This window comes from Henckelia pumila, chromosome 3, assembly GCF_033568475.1.
Source record: "Henckelia pumila isolate YLH828 chromosome 3, ASM3356847v2, whole genome shotgun sequence".
Taxonomy (NCBI): Eukaryota; Viridiplantae; Streptophyta; class Magnoliopsida; order Lamiales; family Gesneriaceae; genus Henckelia; species Henckelia pumila.
In genome coordinates, this window is record NC_133122.1 from 46,469,007 (window position 1) to 46,477,264 (window position 8,258).

At 29.6% G+C, this 8,258-nt stretch overlaps 1 non-coding gene across 1 annotated transcript; it reads left to right on the forward strand.

Annotated features, from left to right (window-relative positions):
* The first annotated feature begins 7,552 nt into the window (after positions 1 to 7,552).
* LOC140894154 (small nucleolar RNA R71) lies at positions 7,553 to 7,663 on the forward strand. Its single transcript, XR_012153701.1, has one exon. It is a non-coding gene; the product is annotated as a small nucleolar RNA R71 (small nucleolar RNA).
* Positions 7,664 to 8,258: the final 595 nt, after the last annotated feature.

Here is an 8,258-nt window from a genome sequence, read left to right on the forward strand (position 1 = left end):
CGTCTGATCCACTACAATCTCATCTCTCGAAATAATGTGGCCAAGAAATGCCACCTGCTCGAGCCAAAACTCGCACTTGATGAACTTGGCATACAAATGATGCTCCCTCAAAGTCTGCAAGGCTGTCTGTAGATGCTGCCTATGCTCTTCAACGCTCCTAGAGTAGATCAAGATATCATCAATGAAGACTATGATGAACTGATCAAGATACGGCTGAAAAAACCGGTTCATGAGATCCATGAAAACCGCTGGAGCATTGGTCATCCCAAATGGCATCACTAAGAACTCGTAATGCCCATAACGTGTCCGGAAAGCAGTCTTGGACACATCTGCATCTCTAACTCGCAGCTGATGATAACCAGATCGCAGGTCGATCTTGGAGAACACCGAAGCTCCCTGTAACTGATCAAATAGGTCCTCTATTCTCGGCAGTGGGTACTTATTCTTCACTGTGACCCTGTTGAGCTCTCGATAATCGATGCACAATCTCATACTGCCATCCTTCTTCTTCACAAATAATACTGGAGCTCCCCATGGAGAAAAGTTAGGACGAACAAAGCCTTTCTCTAATAACTCCTGTATCTGCTCCTTCAACTCTTTCATCTCGATAGGAGCAAGTCTGTATGGTGCCTTAGAGATAGGCACGGTGTCTGGCACTAAGTCGATGCTGAACTCCATATCTCTCACTGGTGGAATTCCTGCAACATCCTCCGGAAAGACGTCCGAAAAGTCATGAACCACCTCTATCTCTGATAATGATCTGCTAGATGGTCCTGAGGCCGTGACAATACTTGCTATAAAACCTTGGCAACCCCGTTTCAACAGCTTCCTCGCCTGAATAAGAGATATCACCTGATGAATATCACTGCTCTGAGATGCATGGAAGGTAAACGGGTTGCCTTCTGATGGTTTCACTGACACTGATCTCTGACGAAAGTCAATCGAAGCTCCATTGACTGTCAACCAGTCCATACCCAATATCAAATCAAATCCACGCAACGGAAAAACCACCACATCTGCTGCTACAACTTAAATTGTAATTCACCCAAGTGTAGGTTGTTTGCAAGTAATATACTCGTGAGTACGAGATCGATCCACGGAGAGGATGCTATAAGTTTAATTTTAGCATGATATATTATAGATGGAAATATTATTATGAAACTTCAAATACACAAATTATAAAATTGTCAAGGTTTCAAATGTTCATTGTTGGTTTATTTAAGATTGCTTAATAAAAATAAATAAAATAAACTAAAATAAGAATAAACATAAAAGAACAATGAAATATTTAAACAAGTATATCATATAATATAGTTCCCACTATATTAATATCAGCCGATATTTAATACATGGTACCCATAATATATATATAAATGAATGAATAAATATAAATATAAAAAGAACAATTAAATATTTAAACAAGTATATCATATAATATAGTTCCCACTATATTAATATCAGCCGATATTTAATACATGGTACCCATAATATATATATAAATGCATAAATATAAACATAAAAAGAACAATTAAATATTTAAACAAGTATATCATATAATATAGTTCCCACTATATTAATATCAGCCGATATTTAATACATGGTACCCATAATATATATATAAATGCATAAATATAAATTGACATAAAAGTAAATGTTAGATCAAATCACAATATTTCATTTAGAACAACCGGCAGAGCCACGCTATCGTCTAAATAAAATATATGACTTTATGTTAGATGCGATAAAGTAAATGTTAGTTGCGGAAAAATAAATGTTATATGCGAGAAATTAAATGTTAGTTGCGAAAAAGTAAATGTTAGTTGCGATAAAGTAAATGTTAGTTGCGAAAAAGTAAATATTAGTTGCGATAAAGTAAAAGTTAGATGCGAGAAAGTAAATGTTAGTTCAAATCACAATATATTATTTAGAACAACCGACAGTGTCACGCTATCGTCTAAATAATATATATGACTTTATTATAAATAGATACTTATATTTATAGTATATAATTATTGTAGTATTTATTGTATCATATTTGACAACAAATCAAGGTAACCACATTCAAGGTACCAAGCATTTGATGTAAATAGATAACAACAAATCTTCCAAAATTATACCTACAAATAAGGATCAATTAGAAAAAACAAAATAGAAATAGAAAAAGAGAAGAATATACAAAATATAAACAATCTTACTTGACCAACAATGAAACCTTTTCACCTTGACATAAAAAGATTTAGCTTGCCATGAACATGAAACTCAAGAGTAAGGATAAAATAAATTTTATACTTGAACTTGAGAAATATGCACACTCAAACTTTTATTCTCACACACACAATATTTATTTTACAAATGAGGACTTCTCTACACTCTTGCACACTACAAAGCTTATACAACACATCTATTTATAGGCCAAATGAGAGCAAGAGTCCAAGGCTCATTAAATGTGAAATAGTAAAGTTGGTGGGTGCTTGTCTCCTTGAATGTCAATACCATGACCCAACTTTAATTGGCATGTTTGATGCCTTAGACCACCGATTCAGCCTTTCTTTTCAACATAGAACACGTAGGATATTTTGTCTGTAGATGTGTTTTGACAACTCATTCACCCCTTTTGGATAAAATATGAAATACTTATGATATTTTTACTCCAAGCTGGTCATAGTAAAAGTAAATCTGTCTCCATTTTGATGTTTGATTATTTTGATCATCTTAATGAAGTTTTTGGAATTTCTTGTCTTCTACAAAGTTGAAGATGCCTCTTTTGTGATTCTACAGGTTTTGAGATTACTCCATTATGACCTCTGTAGCTTGAGTAATTTTATTTTTACCAAACCTGCGCAAACCGTAAAATACAACATTTTAGTAAAACATTTAAATATAAACACATAACACTAAAATAATACAATTTCATAATTTTAATTAAACTTAAATTTTAAAACACACTTTTTAACATATAAATAATTACAAATTTTAAGTTTCATCACACCCCCAAACCGGCTAATTACTAGTCCCTTAGTAATAAAATATCATAAAATCACAAGTTAGATTTTTATTCCTTAATATATATATTCAAATATGCAAACTTTGAAATTTTAAAAACACACTTGTCAGGAGATCATATGTTTATTTATAAATCTCATTATCAACCAATATATTAATATGTAATTGTATGGGCTATACATATATAGTTCACACAATATCAAAATATTAAATATATATAATTTTTTTTTACATAAATATTTTCTAAAAACTTTGAGAATAATATAATTAAAAGGATAATAGAAATCATTTTCATAACATGTATATCATCAGGAATATTAATGTAAAAGTCTCAACTCCATATTCTCTCGGGTTAAAGTATTTCATATATAGCTGTTTTTCACTCATGGAGTTGGAAGAAAATTATACACTCTTTGAAAATAGCTAGTAAAGAAGACAATCAAATAACCTAATATTGAAAATAAGATAGGATGATTTACAAAGAATAAACCCATTTTTTTTTTGTTTTTTTTTTTTGCTTGGCTGCAAAATTGTTTTTACATAATCAAATACCTCCAATAAACTTTGAAAATGTAACATTTTTTTTTTCAAAGTTTATTTATTTTTTTTATTTTTTATGAGGTAAATCTATTACATTAATAATTATAGCAGAGATATTAATACTCTACATCTTTACAATCAAACTTCAAACAACTTTGCAGCCAATTTTCATTTTTCATTTTTTTTTCTTTTTTAAAAATGGGTTTAATCTATTAATCAACCATTTCTTAATAATCAATAAAAGCTTATAAGTTGTTTTCTCAATTCTCACCTCTCACTCACAAAATTTATGTGAGTAAATATTGTACTTTTACAAATTAATTCTCTCAATTATACATGTTATTATTCATTCAATCAATATCACTTTAATTATATACTCATAAAAGTTTTAGAAAATATGATATTTGAAAACACACAATTATATATTATTTATAACTTATATCCCATCAATTATATATTTTCTATTAAATTGATAAAAAGAAGAATAAATAAACATCTATATAAAAAGACTTCATTTTCTTAGTAGTTTGCAATTTAAATATATACGGAATATTAAAATCTAATCTATTGTGATAAGATGATAAATAAAGACTAATGCGTGTCAGGAGTTTTTGACTCCTTACTCTGCCATTGAAAAAGAAAAATAAATATTATTATAGAAATATATTTTTTTTTAAAGTTTAATTTTTTTTTTTTAAGGATAAACCCTCCCCCAAACCTGAATATGACATTTTTTTAATTTTTTTTATTAAAAAAAAGAGTACATGATGAAAGAGATATCACCTGGAATTTATTGAAGATGAGGAACAAACACAAACCATTTCGTGCCATGTTGAATCAATGATGACTTCAACGTCTTCTTATGAGTTGAGGGTTGGCTTCCCATCCAATTTTCTTATAAATTGGCAAATAGGGTCTTTTTTAGTCAGATTCCCAAGACCATTACCATGACGTTGTGCTTGGAATAGTTTCCATAAATGAAGAAGTTGACCTTGTACATCTCCACTAGAATGCGTCTCAAGAGTCAATGAGATATCATCCAATGACTCTTTATTCAGCTCATTCTTAAAGAAATCAATTTTATCTTCTCTATTTGTGGAAACACATCCCAAAGATCTGCATCGTTTGTTACAAGTCCATCTGGCACATTTATGACAAACATCTAACCCTTTTGCCCTTCTTTTCTTCACATAGGTGCTTTTTCCTAGTCCGGACATATTTCGAACATGTAAGAATTTTGGAACTTCGCCACCTATTCGAACCTTGGCTTCAATTATAAGACGAATATCCTCCGGAATTCCTTTTTGCATAAGTATTCTCAATCTTTCACGTCTGCATTCATAAATCATTCTTCGAACCTTTTTAGAAACAGAAGAACAAATATATTTTCCATGTTCTTTGATAGCTTCTTCCATTTTGAAAATAAAGAAATATATATATATTTTTTTTGGATCAGTTATTGTGAGAAACTAATTTAACCGACTGTAAGAGCCACGGAGTACCGTTATCCGCCACTTAACCGGGAAGTGACCTAATTTCTGCAAAAATAAAATGAAAATATTAATAACAATTAAGTTGGATCATATAAAGGCATAAATTCATCATCAAGAATTTTATTTTCTAAAATTGGTTTAAGTCTTTGCCCATTAACTTTAAATACATTATTATTTTTAGGATTTTCAACATCAACAGCACCATGAGGATAAACATTTTTAACAATAAATGGTCCACACCATTGTGATCTAAGTTTTTATGGAAACAAATGCAAGCGAGAATTATAAAGTAAAACTTTTTGCCTGTTTTCAAAAGATTTTCTCTTAATATTTTTATCATAAAAGGCTTTTGTTTTATCTTTATAAATTTTTGCATTTTTAGCTGTTTTCTTTGACAACAATTGATCTTCACATATCTCAGAATGAAGAAATTTAATGACACTACTTGCCTCATTGTCGGGTATGCATCGTCGAAAAATTTGATCAGGATAATACTTAAACAAATAAGGATCATCCCAATAATTTTTTTTTTTTTTTACCTTTTTGAATAATTTATTTTTATCTTATGAACTCCAATGAGAAGACATTTTCTTTGTTACAAGAAAATTTATAATATTAACAGACCAAGGCATAGTAGTAGCATAAAATAGTTGATCATCCGGAAAATTTTTATTTATTGATATTTCATTTTGAGATGATTCAGAAATTATTCTTGATAACTGATCGGCTACTACATTATCTTCTTCAAGTTGATTGTATTTTTCAAATAATTTTGATTCAAAAATATTTTCCGAATCAAAATTTTCCCCTAAACAAACATCAGATTGTTGATTTAAGTTATATTGTTGACATTCTTCCATGATAGTTTCTATTGTATTATCATCTTCATCTTCATTACTACTTGGTTGTTTACTCAAATTGAACACATTAAGTTCCAAAGTCATGTTTTCAAAAGATAATTTCATTATTCCATTTCGACAATTTATTAAAGCATTTGAAGTTGCGAGAAATGGACGTCCCAATATTATTGGAATTTCATTATGCACTTCTATTGGTTGTGTATCCAAAACAATAAAATCCACAGGATATATGAATTTATCAACTTGAACTAATACATCTTCTACAATACCTTTAGGTATTTTGATTGACCTATCGGCTAGTAAAAGAGTAACAGATGTATGTTTTAAATCTTCCAACTTAACCTTTTCATAAACTGAATAAGGAAGTAAATTCACACTTGCTCCCAAATCTAACAAAGCTTTTTTAATTTTATTTTTTCCAATAATACATGAAATTGTTGGACAACCGGGATCTTTATATTTCAAGGTAGAATTATGTTGAATAATAGAGCTTACTTGCTCCGTTAAGAATGCTTTTTTCTTTACATGCAATTGTCTTTTCACAGTACATAAATCTTTTAAAAACTTTGCATAAGAAGGCACTTGTTTAATAGCATCTATAATGGAATATTTATTTTTACTTGTTTAAAAACTTTATAAATATCAGAATCATTTTTTTGTTTTTTATTATTTACTAATGCATGAGGAAAAGGAACATGTTTATTTATTTTATCATCAATTTTCTTATTTTTAGGACTCAAAGCATCATCTTTCTCAAAAGTATCAGGATTTGAATCCTTACTCTTTGAGTTTAATTGATCTTTGTTTTCATCACTATATGGATCATTAACTATTTTACCACTTCTAAGAGTAATACCAAATTTTACTTGATCAAATTTTTCTTGATTTTGATTTTTAGGATTGGGTTGTGGTTGAGATGGAAATTTTCCTTTTTCATAAATATTAAGTGCAGATGCAAATTTTGCAAGAGTTTCTTTCAAATCATTCATAGATTGAATGTTTTGAATATTGATAGACTCTTGCTTTTGAATGTATGCATGAATTTCATCTTCAAAATGTTTTCTTGGAGGTGGGATATAAGGAGCATAACCTTGATGACTTTGGTTATTGTGAAAAGGTTGTTGTGAAGGTTGTGCATTATTATCGTTCCTCCAACTAAAATTAGGACGATTTCTCCAACCAGGATTATATGTTTGTGAAAAAGGATCTAATGTTGGTTTTTTAAAATTGTTAACATAATTGGCTTGTTTATGGAGACATTTTTTAAATGAAGGCAAAGTAGGACAATTTTTTGTAAGGTGATTATGTGTGTCACATATATGACAAACAATTTCTTGAACACTTTTTAATTGATCACTCTTTTTCATTTCTAATGACTCGATTTTTCTTGCTAAAGATGCAAGTTTAGCTTGAACATCTACATCATCTTTAAGATGATAAATACCACCCCCATTTGTTGAATTATTGGTTTTACTTGGTGGTTCAATTGAGCCTATATTATCCCAATTTTGAGCATTTTCTGCTAATGACTCCAAATATTCTATAGCTTCATTTGGGTTTTTATCTTCAAAAGTTCCATTACACATGAATTCTATCATTTGCCTATCTTTAGGTATTAAACCTTCATAAAAGTGAAAAACTATCCTCCATATTTCAAAACCATGATGTGGGCATGTATTAAGTAACTCTTTATATCTATCCCAACATTGATAAAATGTTTCCTCTTGTTTTTGAAAAAAAGTTGTAATTTGTCTTTTAAAAGAGTTTGTTCTATGGGAAGGAAAAAACTTTTTTAGAAATTGTTGTTGCATTTCTTCCCATGATCTTATTGAACTTGATTTCAAATTTTGCAACCATGTTTTAGCTTTATCTTTTAAGGAAAAAGGGAAAAGCTTTAATCGAATAGTATCCATGCTACAATTTTGATCATTATAAGTGTTGCAAACCTCCTCAAATTCTCTTAAATGCAAATATGGATTTTCAGAATCTAAGCTATGAAAATTTGGTAAAAGTTGAATGATTTGAGGTTTAAAATTGAAATTAGACGCATCAGGAGGAAAAACTAAACAAGATGGTGTACTAGTTCTTATTGGATTCATATGGTGCCTAAGTGTTCTTGGTTGTACATGTTCTTGATTATTATTATTATTATCATCTTGATTATTAAAATTATCCTCCATGTTTAAAATATTTTTAGATACTCGAACAAGTCTACCACTTTGTTTACGACTCCAAACAATCATACAATTAAAAACAACATACTATTTACATAAATAACATAAAATTAAACTTAATTTATACCTCCCCGGCAACGGCGCCAAAAACTTGCTACAACTTAAATTGTAATTCACCCAAGTGTAGG